The 16,712-nt window shown below is 47.7% G+C and overlaps 1 pseudogene; it reads left to right on the top strand.

Annotated features, from left to right (window-relative positions):
* Positions 1-4,411: 4,411 nt before the first annotated feature.
* Positions 4,412-5,414, top strand: LOC135536271 (uncharacterized; annotated as a pseudogene).
* Positions 5,415-16,712: the final 11,298 nt, after the last annotated feature.

The raw sequence follows: 16,712 nt of genomic DNA, 5'->3' as shown, positions 1-16,712 counted from the left end.
AACCTGTTGAAACTCCCCATCCCGGATCCGGGATCGTGACTAAAGCCTCAGGCTCATTAGCATAACGCAACGTTAACGATTTCTGAAAATCGCAAATAAGATGAAAATAATGCGCCTGCTCTCAAGCTTAGCCTTTTCTTAACAACACTGTCATCTCAGATTTTCAAAATATGCTTTTGAACCATAGCAATTGACTAATTTGTGTAAGAGTATGCTAAGCTAGCTTAGCATTTTGAGTAGCATTTAGCACACAACATTTTCACAAAAACCAGATAACCAAATAAATAAAATCATTTACCTTTGAAGAGCTTCGGATGTTTTCAATGAGGAGACTCAGTTACATACCAAATGCGCAGTTTTTCCTGAAAGCCGCCTGTGTGTAGGAGAAACGTTCGCTTTTGTACATCGCATTGGCCACCAAACGAACCAAAAAATTCAGTCACCTACACCACAAACTTTTTCCGAATTAACTCCATAATATCGACCGAAACATTGCAAACGTTGTTTAGAATCAATCCTCAAGGTGTTTTTTCACATATCTCTTCATTGATATATCGTTTGTGGAAGCCTGCATTCTCCTCTGAATTCATGGAAAAATACTTGCAGTTGACTTTTGCGCACCACTTCGGCGCAGGACACTGGGCGGACACCTGGTAAATGTGGTCTCTTATGGTCAGAATCTTCCAATGATATGCCTACAAATACGTCACAATGCTGCAGACACTCTGGGAAAAAACGACAGAAAGGGCAGACTTAATTCTCTCGCATTCACAGCCATATAAGGAGACAATGGAAAACAGAGCCTCAAAAATCCTGCTCATTTCCTGGATGCCGTCTCATCTTGGTTTTGCCTGAAGCTCACGTTCTAGGGCACGCACAGAAAATATCTTTGCAGTTCTGGACACGTCAGAGTGTTTTCTTTTCTAAAGCTATCAATTATATGCATAGTCGACATCTTTGTGACAAAATATCTTGTTTAAAAACGGAACGTTTTCATCCAAATGAAATTGCTCTCTAGAGTTTCCAACAGGTTAAATCAATTTTGTAACGTAACATGTAAAATTCAGGGTCTGAATATTTTCCGAAAGTAGGGTGCTTTTGTTCCAGTTTGTTTAGCTGTCTATAGCTATTACAGTATAGGTGTTTTGTTAGCTTTAAGTGTATTTTTGTAGTGGTTATTTTTCAGGGGAGATCAGGTTCTCATTCTCAATGGTGACCTGGGAACAAACAATTTAACATCATTCAGTAAAACAGACACAGCCGTTTAAGATTCACGACTTTTCAATAACACAAATTATTACAGTCAACCAAAACACTCACAAACCAGAGTGAATCTATTCCTCATCAGCTTTCTAAACTACTGGAATTTGAGGTTCAGCTGACCAGCTGATAAATGATGCATTGATGAGTGTTACACACGCCTCTATGAAGAGGGAACGCAACACCCTGCTGCAACTAAACTCTCCGTGAAGTGAAAGTTTGGACTGTAGGTGCAAGAAAGAATGACAACAGGCAGAATGTGGTACCGTTTACAAGGACTTTATTCCTTCACACGGTAATATGGGGAAAAGGGGTGGGGGCTGGAGACCAAAGCAAAGTAAATCCAAAGCCCCCCTCTCCCTATCTTACCTGCCTAACCACTAACACCTACTTAGCACCACCTGGTGCCTAACCAAAATAAAGGGGTGGTCCGTCTGCGTCTTGATCGAGGGAGGTGGGGTCAGCTCTCCAATCGCCATGGGAGTCGACCAATCAGCTGTTTGAGGGATTTCAGGAAACCATTTCCTAAAAATAAACACATGCAAATACACTAACTACAACACATAAACTGGGGAACGTAATGAGTATTAAACCTGTGTTCTCAGTCAACTTACCTGGTAAAATAAAAATGTGAACACTGCAGAGTTTAGAGTAGTGGCTGCTGCATTCTGATTAATGGGAAGTCTCATGATGAGGGGCTGCAGGAAACGCTGAGTGTCTGCTTTCTGTTTAGGGAGAGGCCTGGTCTAAGGGGCTGCAGGAACGCTGAGTGTCTGCTTGTTTAGGGAGAGGCCTGGTCTTAAGGCTGCAGGAACGCTGAGTGTCTGCTTTCTGTTTAGGGAGAGGCCCTGGTCTAAGGGGCTGCAGGAACGCTGAGTGTCTGCTTTCTGTTTAAGGGAGGCCTGTGGTCTAAGGGGCTGCAGGAACGCTGGAGTGTCTGCTTTCTGTTTAGGGAGAGGCCTGGTCTAAGGGGCTGCAGGAACGCTGAGTGTCTGCTTTCTGTTTAGGGAGAGGCCTGGTCTGGGGGCTGCAGGAGCGCTGAGTGTCTGCTTTCTGTTTAGGAGAGGCCTGGTCCCTGGGGGCTGCAGGAACAGCTGAGTGTCTGCTTTCTGTTTAAGGAGAGCCTGGTCTAAGGGGCTGCAGGAACGCTGAGTGTCTGCTTTCTGTTTAGGGAGAGGCCTGGTCTAAGGGGCTGCAGGAACGCTGAGTGTCTGCTTTCTGTTTAGGGAGAGGCCTGGTCTAAGGGGCTGGGGAACGCCATGAGTGTCTGCTTTCTGTTTAGGGAGAAGGCCTGGTCTAGTTCTAAAAGCCTTTAGCTCAGCTTTACCAGCTCATCTGTCTGTCTTTTTATTTTTTACATTTTTGCTAATCCAACAGCCCAAATATTTATGGTTGGGAACCTGCTCAATGAGAGGACCATCACATAAATGTGTGAACCATCTGAAATATCTCAATGAGAAAAAACAGATGTATTTAATTTTTTTCCGCCGCATGAAGGACCCATTTTAAATCCACACAAGGGCTTTCTGCAAGGTAACCAAATCTGATGCTCTAACAGCCTGGTCAGCAGCAGGGCCAATAGTGTTATCAGCATATAGATTAATGTTAGTTTATTTGCAGATATATTATTAATATAAATAGTAAAGAGGATGGGTCCCAAAATCAACCTGTAACGGCTTTCGTCTGGCGGACCAAATGCAGCGTGGTGGTTATTCATGTTCTTTAATAAATGAACTCGACATGAAATAACTAAACAAAACAATAAATGTGTGAAGGCTGTATAGGTTATCTGGTGAACATAAACACAGAGACCGGAACAATCACCCACGAAATACTCAAAGAATATGCCTGCCTAAATATGGTTCCCAATCAGAGACAACGATAAACACCTGCCTCTGATTGAGAACCACTCCAGACAGCCATAGACTATGCTAGATACCCCACTAAGCCACACACCCAATACCTAACAAAACACACCACAATAAACCCATGTCACACCCCGGCCTGACCAAATAAATAAAGACAAAAAACACAATATACTTCGACAAGGGCGTGACACAACCCTTGCGGGACACCTTAGTACTCTGTCACGTGGACACTATCAGAAAGCACACATCAGAGCTTTGTCTCTGTCTGTACAGGAACTACCCGACCCTGGTGAATGTGGAGAAGAGAAGGAAGGTGATGGATGCCAGGGAGGAGACTGGAGCGGTGCTGGAAACTGCTCAGTTTGGGTACTTCTTCCTACATTTTTATTTGTTTTATTGGTTGGTACAAGTTAGGTTACAAATACAACAGGATGATATTGTACTGATGCACAAGTTTCCTCCACGGAATAGTTGGGACCGATATTAGCTGAACCATTAAGGCCATGCTACAACATGCTGTGTGTTCTGTTGTCAGGAGGATGAGTGGTAGAGGTCGCGTGGACAGCGTGGTGGAAGGTTCCAGAGGGGCAGATGGGCCAGACCAGGTCCTCATCAGTCAGAGAGACCGCCCTCAACCCCCCATGGAGAGGCCTCCACCCCTCACTCAGTACCCCAGGGAGGGGAGACCCACTGGGGGCTCTTGCCAACAGTGACCCAGGTCAGTCAGTGATCCAGGAACCTGCCAGAGACAAGCTTTTTAAAGGTCCTAATGTCTGTTCCTGTATACACAACCCCTGTTGACTCTGACCCTGCAGACTCTGATACAGAGGAGCCAGTCAGTGGAGGTGGGGTGACTGTGGCCCCTAAACAAATGACATCAGGGCTGGGATCTCTGATGGCCAGCTACGCTCCATGACCGACAGCGACAGTGACCAGGAACCACAAGGTGAGCTTTAAATGTCAGCTGTCTGTTTTCCCGTATGGAGGCTTGTTTTCTGTGTGTGGAGGCAACAAACAGAAGACGCCACCAATGATTCCACTGTTTTAGCTTTAATATTTCAACTTTCATTATATTTCGTTATTCAACACGTTGAGATGTAAAGTTAGTGGTGTCTCAGTCCTGCCCATCCAGAGGACCAGTCAGCTGCTGAAGGAGAACCAGGCAATGCTGAAGGCTCTGCCAGCCAAGCCCCAGAACAGTGCTTCATCTGGGGCTAAGAGACTCTACCCTGAGCCCCCCGGGAACCACAGCCTGGGTCTGGTCCTCATAGACCTAGTCGGGGAGAGGAAGAGGAGCGAGAGGAGGACGAAACAACATGGACACCCCCCAACAGCGCCGCGCCACTCTGCTTGAGATGGTAAGACACCGGGAAAGAAGCATCAAGGCACAACTGATTTTACAAATCGGTTGAGATAAAAGTTAAACATTTTCAAGTCTGTATTGTGAATGTAGTTAGCATTTTTTTCTACCTGCTGAATTGTTCTATGACCCCTGACCTTTACAGTTACTGGCCCCAGACATCCGCCATGAGAGGAACGTGCTCCTGCAGTGTGTTCGCTACATTGTCCGAAACAACTTCTTTGTACTGGAGGGTCAAACTCTGGACCAGGGGGAACTCGGGAGTAGAACGGTGACCACAGATGACCCTAACCTTGACCTCCAGACACAGGAAGTGAGAGCAGATGATCTGAGGGCTCTACTCCCAGCTACCTCTGTGGTTGGTCCAGATGAAAAAGGTGACCAGGTAAGGTCATCACTAGAAGGTACCCAGAAACCACCAGTCTGTCAGGGACCTTCAGAGGTGGACATTGTGAATGGTGAAGATGTCCATCCTGAGGAGATGCAGCCTCAAGCCCTGATGTTATAACTCCGCTGAATAACCCTGAGGTCCTGGGGACTGTGGCTGAGCAGTCTGTAGCCCAACAAGTGGGACCAGAGCATGGAGGAGAACACACAGAGTGGACCAGCCGGCTCACAGTCACATCCCCTCCAGGAAACCCCAATGGACTTGGCTGTGAATGCTAATTATGGAGATGGTCACCCTGAAGACCACTCCCAGAACTCCATCCCCAACTATGATGATGAAGTCTGGGAGACCCAAGTCCCTGAAGTCTTGATTGAAGGGTCAGGGTGACTATCACCCTTAAGTCAAGACTGTCACCCTAACCCTTAAGTCAAGACTGTCACCCTAACCCTTAAGTCACCCTAAAAGCAGATTTATTCTTGATCCAGAAATGTGTTCCGGAGGCTCCGTACAATTGCGTAGCCTCCGGAGGCTTGCAGAGGCCAACTCCAAGCTCCGCATTGCCGGGCACCTCCAAATTTTATAACCATGCAGAGCTCTGTATAGCTCCGTTTTTGACATAATTGGATGACTGTAGTTGGGGGCGGGACTCCCTGTATAAACACAAAATTCCTTCCTTTACAACAGCTCTGAAGTATGAATGCCCTGACTTCTGTAGAGGCCGTATTGCAGTAAATGCTGTACGGCCATATCGGATTGGCCATGCAGAGCCTTTAACCCTTAAATCAAGACAGTCCCCTTGACCTTTCACCTTGTCTCTGATGTTGGTGAGTTATTTCCCTACAGTCATTTATGTTTTCATCGAAAACATCAACTACCTCTGGCATTTTATTTGTACTCTTCTTTTTTCAACATGGAAATAAATGACTTGTTGTACTGTGGGAATATAACCCAGAAATCGATAGTTCTTGGACCATCTTTGTCCTTTTTCAAATCAAATGTATTTGTCACATGCTCGTGTTTACAGATGTTATTGCGGGTGTAGCGAAATGCATGTAAGCTATGTAGCAGTCTTATGGCATTTGGATGGAAGCTGTTCAGGAGCCTGTTGGTGTCAGACTGGAGCTGGGCCCCAGTGATGTACTGGGCTGTCCTCACCACCACCTGATATAGAGGTTCTGGATGGAGGGAGCTCGGCCCCAGTGATGTACTGGGCTGTCCGCACCACCCTCTGATATAGAGGTTCTGGATGGCAGGGAGCTGGGCCCCAGTGATGTACTGGGCTGTCCTTACCACCACCTGATATAGAGGTTCTGGATGGCAGGGAGCTTGGCCCCAGTGATGTACTGGGCTGTCCTCACCACCACCTGATATAGAGGTTCTGGATGGAGGGAGCTCGGCCCCAGTGATGTACTGGGCTGTCCGCACCACCCTCTGATATAGAGGTTCTGGATGGCAGGGAGCTGGGCCCCAGTGATGTACTGGGCTGTCCTCACCACCACCTGATATAGAGGTTCTGGATGGAGGGAGCTCGGCCCCAGTGATGTACTGGGCTGTCCTCACCACCACCTGATCTAGAGGTTCTGGATGGCAGGGAGCTTGGCCCCAGTGATGTACTGCGCTGTCCCACCACGTTCTGTAGCGCCATGCGATTGAAGGCTGTGCTATTGCCATACCAAGCAGTGACGCAGCCAGTCAACATGCTCTCAATGATTCAGCTGTAGAACTTTTTGAGGGCTTGTCATGCCAAATAATGCCCCCCCCCAAACTACTTTTGGGGACCTTGTTAACATTACAACATGACATCCGTGTCTTAAACGTTGCTACGTTTCGTAAATAGAGAAGAAAACATGTAATCTGCTTGACCATATTAAAGTTACTTATCTCACAGATCACGAAGTCAGATAATTTTCACTCCATTCACATGCTTATCAGTTTGAGTCATACACGGGCTTGTCATGTTGTTATTTGAACAGGCCCTGGTCTACAGTGAAATAATCTAATTTCAGTCCTCCTTTATGATGATTCATTTTTTCTATCTCTCGTAGCTCATTAGTACACCCATGTGGTTGAAATGTATATCTATTGTGTGTCCTAGGATACAACAATTAATTGAACCCTAACCCTGGTAACGGAGGACATCAGGTGGGTGTTGGGTAGAACCCTAGGTCCTGGAGAACAGGTAACGGAGGACATCGGGTGGGTGTTGGGTAGAACCACTAGGTCCTGGAGGACATCGGGTGGATCTGGGTGTTGGGTTGAACCCCTAGGTCCTGGAGGACATCAGTTGGGTCTGGGTGTTGGGCAGAACCCCTAGGTCCTGGAGAACATCAGTTGGGTCTGGGTGTTGGGCAGAACCCCTAGGTCCTGGAGAACAGGTAACGGAGGACCTCGGGTGGATGTGGGTGTTGGGTTGAACCCCTAGGTCCTGGAGAACATCAGTTGGGTCTGGGTGTTGGGCAGAACCCCTAGGTCCTGGAGAACCAGTTGGGTCTGGGTGTTGGGCAGAACCCCTAGGTCCTGGAGGACATCAGGTGGATCTGGGTGTTGGGTTGAACCCCCTAGGTCCTGGATAACATCAGTTGGGTCTGGGTGTTGGGCAGAACCCCTAGGTCCTGGAGAACAGCAGTTGGGTCTGGGTGTTGGGCAGAACCCCTAGTTCCTGGAGAACATCAGTTGGGTCTGGGTGTTGGGCAGAACCCCTAGGTCCTGGAGAACATCAGTTGGGTCTGGGTGTTGGGCAGAACCCTAGGTCCTGGAGAACAAGAGCAGAGTTAGAGGTTAGGAGACTGATGTCAACAAGCAAACACACAGGTTACACTTTACTGGAAGAACATTTTGATTTGTTAGTGCAGTGTTATAAATGGGAGATATTTACTTTTCAACACTTGGACGGTATAGCCTACCTCAAGCTGATACCCCCCTGACTCCTCGCACAGATTATCTGAACTCACTGGTTCTGGTGGATTGGATACTTCCTTGGGAGCTCAGACAGTTGATGGTCCTAAAGTCATTTGGAGGTAAATTGAGGGACATTTTTATAAGCTCAGCATAACTACCACTTCTTTCTTTTTCAAATGTCAACCAAAGCTTAACACACTATCTATTGGGCTTCACTGAAGTGTAGGGCATCAGGGCTTTCAGTGGTCGACCGTCCAACCCCAGCATGTAAATCCTGGTGGGGCAAAGGAGGAGGGGATAGTTTTTAGATGCTTGCCAGCAAAGCCAATGCACAACACTAAACAATACATTAATTGCACTATAATGGTGACAAGCGGGGCCCACAAACTGTTAGGGACTACGTCAATCTGTCCCAACACCTTACCACTGCTACACCTGACTATCAGCGGAGCCTTGTCTGGCAGCGAAACGGTTCATTCGTCCTGTTGGATTCCTGGTAAACTTTGAACATTGAGATATTAAAGACATGATAGATCAGACGCATAGTGTATAAAAAGAGACTGGGTTTATGCCAGAAGGTAATGGGTCTCCGTAGAAAGACAGATGGCTTTGGAATGTGTTGGGTGGACAGAAGGAGATCACAGGATTGCTATAAGGGAAGCGGATGGACATCTGTGGATTAGGCGAAGGAGGGGTTGAGGTCAAGAGGTCAGGTCAGATCCCCTGAAGGGAGTAATACGGGTTTAGTATCCCGTTTCCCTCATCCTGTGGAACCATAAGATGTAAGGATTGGAGAGAATGAGGAGTGTCCAAAGTGGGGTATATATACTTGTGATGGTGGGAACATGTTTTTGTCTGAATTTCAGCTGTAACGACCCTTTGGGGAAGAATTAAACTTTGTTAAGCTTCTCTAGTGTCCGTGAGTTATTTACTCTGAATAATTAGAACCAAACAAGCCTCATTTACTGCCTTACAAAAAACATAGCTGATATGGCTGACTTGCTTAAACAAATGTGGTTTCTACTGACATTCGATATGTACAAACTATGGCATAAGGGGATGATAAGAGGCAAACCGAAATTTCGATTAAGACGTTGATGAACGAGCGAGGACGGACATGGTCAAATCCAAATAAAATTGTATTAGTCACATGCGCCAGATACAACAGACCTGACAGTGAAATGCTTACGAGCCCCTAACCAACAATGCAGTTTAAAAAAAATACAGATAAGAATAAGAGAAGTAACAAGCAATTAAAGAGCAGCAGTAAAATAACAATAGCGAGACTATATACAGGGGGTACCGATAGAGTCAATGTGTGGGGACACCGGTTAGTTGAGGTAATATGTAGGTAGAGTTATTAAAGTGACTGCATAGATGAGAGTAGCAGTGGTGTAAAACGGGGGGGGGGGTTGTCTGGGTAGCCATTTGATTAGGTGTTCAGGAGTCTTATGGCTTGGGGATAGAAGCTGTTTAGAAGCCTCATGGACCTAGACTTGGCGTCATGGTACCGCTTGCCGTGCGGTATCGGAGGGAACAGGCTATGACTAGGGTGGCTGTAGTCTTTGACAATTTTTAGGGCCTTCCTCTGACACGGCCTGGTATAGAGGTCCTGGATGGCAGGAAGCTTGGCCCTAGTGATGTACTGGGCTGTTTGCACCACCCTCTGTAGTGCCTTGTGGTCGGAGGCCGAGCAGTTGCCATACCAGGCAGTGATGCAACAAGTCAGGATGCTCTCGATGGTGCAACTGTAGAACCTTTTGAGGATCTGAGGACCCATGCCAAATCTTTTCAGTCTCCTGAGGGGGAATAGGTTTTGTCGTGCCCTCTTCATGACTGTCTTGGTGTGCTTGGACCATGTTCGTTTGTTGGTGATGTGGACAAGCTCTCAACCTGCTCCACTGCAGCCCCGTCGATGAAAATGGGGGTGTGCTCTGTCCTCTTTTTCCTGTAGTCCACAATCCTCTCCTTTGTCTTGATCACGTTGAGGGAGAGGTTGTTGTCCTGGCTCCACACGGCCAGGTCTCTGACCTCCCTATAGGCTGTCTCGTCGGGGATCAGTCCTCCCACTGTTGTGTCATCTGCAAACTTAATGATGGTGTTGGAGTCATGCCTGGCTGTGCAGTCATGAGTGAACAGGAGTACAGGAGGGGACTGAGCATGCACCCCTTAGGGGCCCCTGTGTTTAGGATCGGCGTGGCAGATGTGTTGTTACCTACTCTTACCACCTGGGGGCGGCCCGTCAGGAAGTCCAGGATCCAGTTGCAGAAGGAGGTGTTTAGTCCCAGGGTCCTTAGCTTATTGATGAGCTTTGAGGGCACCATGGTGTTGAACGCTGAGCTGTAGTCAATGAATTGCATTCTCACATAGGTGTTCCTTTTGTCCAGGTGGGAAAGGGCAGTGTGGACTGCAAAAGAGTGCATCATCTGTGGACCTGTTGGGGCGGTATGCAAATTGGAGTGGGTCTAGGGTTTCTGGGATGATGGTGTTGATGTGAGCCATGACCAGCCTTTCAAAGCACTTCATGGCTACAGACGTGAGTGCCGCAGGTCGGTAGACGTTTAGGCAGGTTACCTTAGTGTTCTTGGGTACAAGGACTATGGTGGTCTGCTTGAAACATGTTGGTATTACAGACTCTGACAGGGAGAGCTTGAAAATGTCAGTGAAGACACTTGCCAGTTGGTCAGAGCGTGCTCGCAGTACACATCCTGGTAATTCGTCTGGCCCTGCGGCCTTGTGAATGTTGATCTGTTTATAGGTCTTATTGACATCGGCTGCAGAGACCGTGATCACAGTCTTCCGGAACGGTTGGTGCTCTCATGCATGTTTCAGTGTTATTTGCCTCGAAGCGAGCATAGGAGTAGTTTAGCTCGTCTGGTAGGCTGGTCATGTCACTGGGCAGCTCTCAGATGTGCTTTCCTTTTTGTAGTCTGTAATGTTTTGCAAGCTCTGCCACATCTGACGAGTGTCAGAACCGGTGTAGTATGACTCAATCTTGGGCCTGTATTGAAGCCTTGCCTGTTTGATGGTTTGTCGGAGGGCATAGCGGGATTTCTTCTAAGCTTCCGGGTTAGAGTCACGCTCCTTGAAAGCGGCAGCTCTTGCCTTTAGCTCAGCGGATGTTGCCTGTGTTGCCTGTGTCACTGTGGGGAAGACGTCATCAATCTACTTATTGATGAAGCCAATGACTGATGTGGTGTACTCCACAATGCCATCGGCAGAATCCCGTAACATGTTCCAGTCTGCTCGCAAAACAGTCCTGTAGCTTAGCATCTGCTTCGTTTGACCACTTTTTTATTGATCTTGTCACTGGTGCTTCCTGTTTTAATTTTAGCTTGTAAGCAGGAATCAGGAGGATAGAATTATGGTCAGATTTGCCAAACGGAGATAGGGCTTTGTATGCTTGTTAGTTTTTAATGTCCCGTTGTTAGTTTAATCTTCCGCGTAACTCATCGATTGTATTGTCCAAAGAGTTTGCTAGCAGAATGGAAGGAAGTGGGGGTTCATTCGATCGCCTACGAATTCTCAGAAGGCAGCCAGCCCTTCGGCCTCTCTTTCTCTGCCGCCTTCATGTGATCGGGCCCCGAGGAAGCAGTGTGTCCTTCGTGTCGGGCTCGTCAGAGTCATGAAAGGGGAAAAAGGATTCTGCTAGTCCGTAGTGAGTAATCGCAGTCCTGTTTTTCAGAAGTTATTTTCGGTCATAGGAGATGGTAGCGGCAACATTATGTACAAAACAAGTTAAAAAAAATATATGTTTCAAACAACGCAAATAAACAATAGACTGGGGCCATGTAAAACGTCTGCCATCTTCTTCGGGGCCATCTTACAGTAACTTTTTGTTCAGCACTTTTGAAATGTACAGTGACAGAATTCAGAACATGGGCCTTTTACAGTATTCTCTCTGTACACAAAGTCAGAACCGTCGGATAAATAAAGGGGACATTTAAAGCTCTTACAATATTCATTAATTACATTTCTCTAGAACAGGCTATAGAGAGTTCTGTTCTGACATGTGCACCACAAGTTGCACAATTTATGCAGCAGCATACAAGATATTTTTGGATTCATTCATTTTGTCATCAAAGTCCGTCATTCTCTGGATTTATGGTGCTTTCAAGACAACTGGGAACTCTGCAAAAAACAAGGTTAAATCATGTCAGTGATCTTCAGATTGGAGCTCAAGAAAGAGGCCTGAGTTCCCGACTTGCAATTCCGAGTTATATGACCATTTGAAATGTATTTTCCCAGTCTCAGCCCCCCCCAAGTTCAGAGTTTCCTGTTGTTTTGAGCACGGCAGAAGTCATGCTGGATTGACAGCATGGCCAATGTTGAATGTTTATCTGTTTAAGCTTGGAAAAGAGACCGTGAAACCCAGACTTGGGACCACGCACCCACTCCACTGAAAAGCAGGCTAGTGATTGCTTTGCAATGCTTGGAGTTAGCCACTGATTCCTTCCAAACCCCTCATTGTTGAATATGCGTTTGCAACTTGTGTAATGTTTATGGCCGATGAGCACAAGTTTTATCTATAACTTCTCTTCATATGACAAGGATTAAAAAGGATTTCCCAGTAGATTGTTGACTTGATTCATGAGTGCTAGCTAAGATTTTGAAAGTATGATGGCATGATCAGTCCAATAAAAGCTACTGTAGATATTTAGTATTTTTATTAGGATCCCCATGAGCTGTTGCGAAAGCAGAAGCTACTCTTCCTGGGGTCTACACAGAACACAGAAACATATTACATTATGACAATACAGAACATCAATAGACAACAACAGCTCAAGGACAAAACATTTTTTTTTAAAGGCACACGTAGCCTACATCAATACACACAAACTATCTGGGTCCAATAGGGGAGAGGCGTTGTGCCGTGAGGTGTTGCTTTATCTGTTTTATATTTGACCAATATGAGATGGGAAGGAAGTTCCATGCAATAATGGCTCTATATAATACTGTACGCTTTCTTGAATTTGTTCTGGATTTGTGGACTGAAAAAATCCCTGGTGGGATAAGTGTGTCAGTTGTGTGTAAATTGACGATGCAAACAATTTGGGATTTTCAACACATTGTTTCCTATAAAAAGAAGTGATGCTGTCAGTATCTCAGCACTTAGCCAAGAGAGATTGGCATGGTATTTATATCACCCGTCTGATTACAATTAAGAGCAAGATGTGCCGCTCTGTTCTGGGCCAGCTGCAGCTTAACTAGGTGTTTCCTTGCAGCACTGGACCACACGACTGGACAATAATCAAGATTAGACAAAACTAGAGCCTGCGGAACTTGCTTTTTGGAGTGTGGTATCAAAAAAGCAGAGCATCTCTTTATTTATTATTGACCTCTCCCCATCTTTACAACCATTGAATCTGTGTGTTTACAATCTAAGATAATGCCAAGGAAGTTAGTCTCCTAAACTTGTTCAACAGCCATACCATTTATTACCAGATGTAGCAGAGGTCTAGAACTTAATACAACGTGATTTGTGGTAATTGTATCTGTGGCCAATGACCTTGCGCCTTCTTGGATGGCACTTCTAACGTTATGGCAGCGTCCAAGGGGTTTGAATTTGAGCTCTACCCTTAGATTTAGTGGTGAAGTACAGTGCTTTGGGGAAGTATTCATACATTTACATTACATTTAAGTCATTTGGCAGACGCTCTTATCCAGAGCGACTTACAAATTGGTGAATTCACTTTATGACATCCAGTGGAACAGCCACTTTACAATAGTGCATCTAAATCATTTAAGGGGGGGTGAGAAGGATTACTTTATCCTATCCTAGGTATTCCTTAAAGAGGTGGGGTTTCAGGTGTCTCCGGAAGGTGGTGATTGACTCCGCTGTCCTGGCGTCGTGAGGGAGTTTGTTCCACCATTGGGGGCCAGAGCAGCGAACAGTTTTGACTGGGCTGAGCGGGAACTGTACTTCCTCAGTGGTAGGGAGGCGAGCAGGCCAGAGGTGGATGAACGCAGTGCCCTTGTTTGGGTGTAGGGCCTGATCAGAGCCTGGAGGTACTGCGGTGCCGTTCCCCACAGCTCCGTAGGCAAGCACCATGGTCTTGTAGCGGATGCGAGCTTCAACTGGAAGCCAGTGGAGAGAGCGGAGGAGCGGGGTGACGTGGAGAGAACTTGGGAAGGTTGAACACCAGACGGGCTGCGGCGTTCTGGATGAGTTGTAGGGGTTTAATGGCACAGGCAGGGAGCCCAGCCAACAGCGAGTTGCAGTAATCCAGACGGGAGATGACAAGTGCCTGGATTAGGACCTGCGCCGCTTCCTGTGTGAGGCAGGGTCGTACTCTGCGGATGTTGTAGAGCATGAACCTACAGGAACGGGCCACCGCCTTGATGTTAGTTGAGAACGACAGGGTGTTGTCCAGGATCACGCCAAGGTTCTTAGCGCTCTGGGAGGAGGACACAATGGAGTTGTCAACCGTGATGGCGAGATCATGGAACGGGCAGTCCTTCCCCGGGAGGAAGAGCAGCTCCGTCTTGCCGAGGTTCAGCTTGAGGTGGTGATCCGTCATCCACACTGATATGTCTGCCAGACATGCAGAGATGCGATTCGCCACCTGGTCATCAGAAGGGGGAAAGGAGAAGATTAATTGTGTGTCGTCTGCATAGCAATGATAGGAGAGACCATGTGAGGTTATGACAGAGCCAAGTGACTTGGTGTATAGCGAGAATAGGAGAGGGCCTAGAACGGAGCCCTGGGGGACACCAGTGGTGAGAGCGCGTGGCGAGGAGAAGAGATTCTCGCCACGCCACCTGGTAGGAGCGACCTGTCAGGTAGGACGCAATCCAAAGCGTGGGCCGCGCCGGAGATGCCCAACTCGGAGAGGGTGGAGAGGAGGATCTGATGGTTCACAGTATCGAAGGCAGCCGATAGGTCTAGAAGGATGAGAGCAGAGGAGAGAGAGTTAGCTTTAGCAGTGCGGAGCGCCTCCGTGATACAGAGAAGAGCAGTCTCAGTTGAATGACTAGTCTTGAAACCTGACTGATTTGGATCAAGAAGGTCATTCTGAGAGAGATAGCGGGAGAGCTGGCCAAGGACGGCACGTTCAAGAGTTTTGGAGAGAAAAGAAAGAAGGGATACTGGTCTGTAGTTGTTGACATCGGAGGGATCGAGTGTAGGTTTTTTCAGAAGGGGTGCAACTCTCGCTCTCTTGAAGACGGAAGGGACGTAGCCAGCGGTCAGGGATGAGTTGATGAGCGAGGTGAGGTAAGGGAGAAGGTCTCCGGAAATGGTCTGGAGAAGAGAGGAGGGGATAGGGTCAAGCGGGCAGGTTGTTGGGCGGCCGGCCGTCACAAGAAGCGAGATTTCATCTGGAGAGAGAGGGAGAAAGAGGTCAGAGCACAGGGTAGGGCAGTGTGAGCAGAACCAGCGGTGTCGTTTGACTTAGCAAACGAGGATCGGATGTCGTCTACCTTCTTTCCAAAATGGTTGACGAAGTCATCTGCAGAGAGGGAGGGGGGGGGATTCAGGAGGGAGGAGAAGGTGGCAAAGAGCTTCCTAGGGTTAGAGGCAGATGCTTGGAATTTAGAGTGGTAGAAAGTGGCTTTAGCAGCAGAGACAGAGGAGGAAAATGTAGAGAGGAGGGAGTGAAAGGATGCCAGGTCCGCAGGGAGGCGAGTTTTCCTCCATTTCCGCTCGGCTGCCCGGAGCCCTGTTCTGTGAGCTCGCAATGAGTCGTCGAGCCACGGAGCGGGAGGGGAGGACCGAGCCGGCCTGGAGGATAGGGGACATAGAGAGTCAAAGGATGAAGAAAGGGAAGAGAGGAGGGTTGAGGAGGCAGAATCAGGAGATAGGTTGGAGAAGGTTTGAGCAGAGGGAAGAGATGATAGGATGGAAGAGGAGAGAGTAGCGGGGGAGAGAGAGCGAAGGTTGGGACGGCGCGATACCATCCGAGTAGGGGCAGTGTGGGAAGTGTTGGATGAGAGCGAGAGGGAAAAGGATACAAGGTAGTGGTCGGAGACTTGGAGGGGAGTTGCAATGAGGTTAGTGGAAGAACAGCATCTAGTAAAGATGAGGTCGAGCGTATTGCCTGCCTTGTGAGTAGGGGGAAGGTGAGAGGGTGAGGTCAAAAGAGGAGAGGAGTGGAAAGAAGGAGGCAGAGAGGAATGAGTCAAAGGTAGACGGGGGAGGTTAAAGTCGCCCAGGACTGTGAGAGGTGAGCCGTCCTCAGGAAAGGAGCTTATCAAGGCATCAAGCTCATTGATGAACTCTCCGAGGGAACCTGGAGGGCGATAAATGATAAGGATGTTAAGCTTGAAAGGGCTGGTAACTGTGACAGCATGGAATTCAAAGGAGGCGATAGACAGATGGGTAAGGGGAGAAAGAGAGAATGACCACTTGGGAGAGATGAGGATCCCGGTGCCACCACCCCGCTGACCAGAAGCTCTCGGGTGTGCGAGAACACGTGGGCGGACGAAGAGAGCAGTAGGAGTATCAGTGTTATCTGTGGTGATCCATGTTTCCGTCAGTGCCAAGAAGTCGAGGGACTGGAGGGAGGCATAGGCTGAGATGAACTCTGCCTTGTTGGCCGCAGATCGGCAGTTCCAGAGGCTACGGAGACCTGGAACTCCACGTGGGTCGTGCGCGCTGGGACCACCAGATTAGGTGGCGCGCCACGCGGTGTGGAGCGTTTGTATGGTCTGTGCAGAGAGGAGAGAACAGGGATAGATAGACACATAGTTGACAGGCTACAGAAGAGGCTACGCTAATGCAGAGGAGATTGGAATGACAAGTGGACTACACATCTCGAATGTTCAGAAAGTTAAGCTTACGTAGCAAGAATCTTATTGACTAAAATGATTGAAATGATACAGTACTGCTGGAGTAGGCTAGCTGGCAGTGGCTGCATTGTTGACTTTGTAGGCTAGCTGGCAGTGGCTGCGTTGTTGACACTACACTAATCAAGTCGTTCCGTTGAGTGTAATAATT

Source organism: Oncorhynchus masou, unplaced genomic scaffold (assembly GCF_036934945.1).
Source record: "Oncorhynchus masou masou isolate Uvic2021 unplaced genomic scaffold, UVic_Omas_1.1 unplaced_scaffold_5863, whole genome shotgun sequence".
NCBI lineage: Eukaryota > Metazoa > Chordata > Actinopteri > Salmoniformes > Salmonidae > Oncorhynchus > Oncorhynchus masou.
This window is presented reverse-complemented; position numbering and strand designations above follow the sequence as displayed.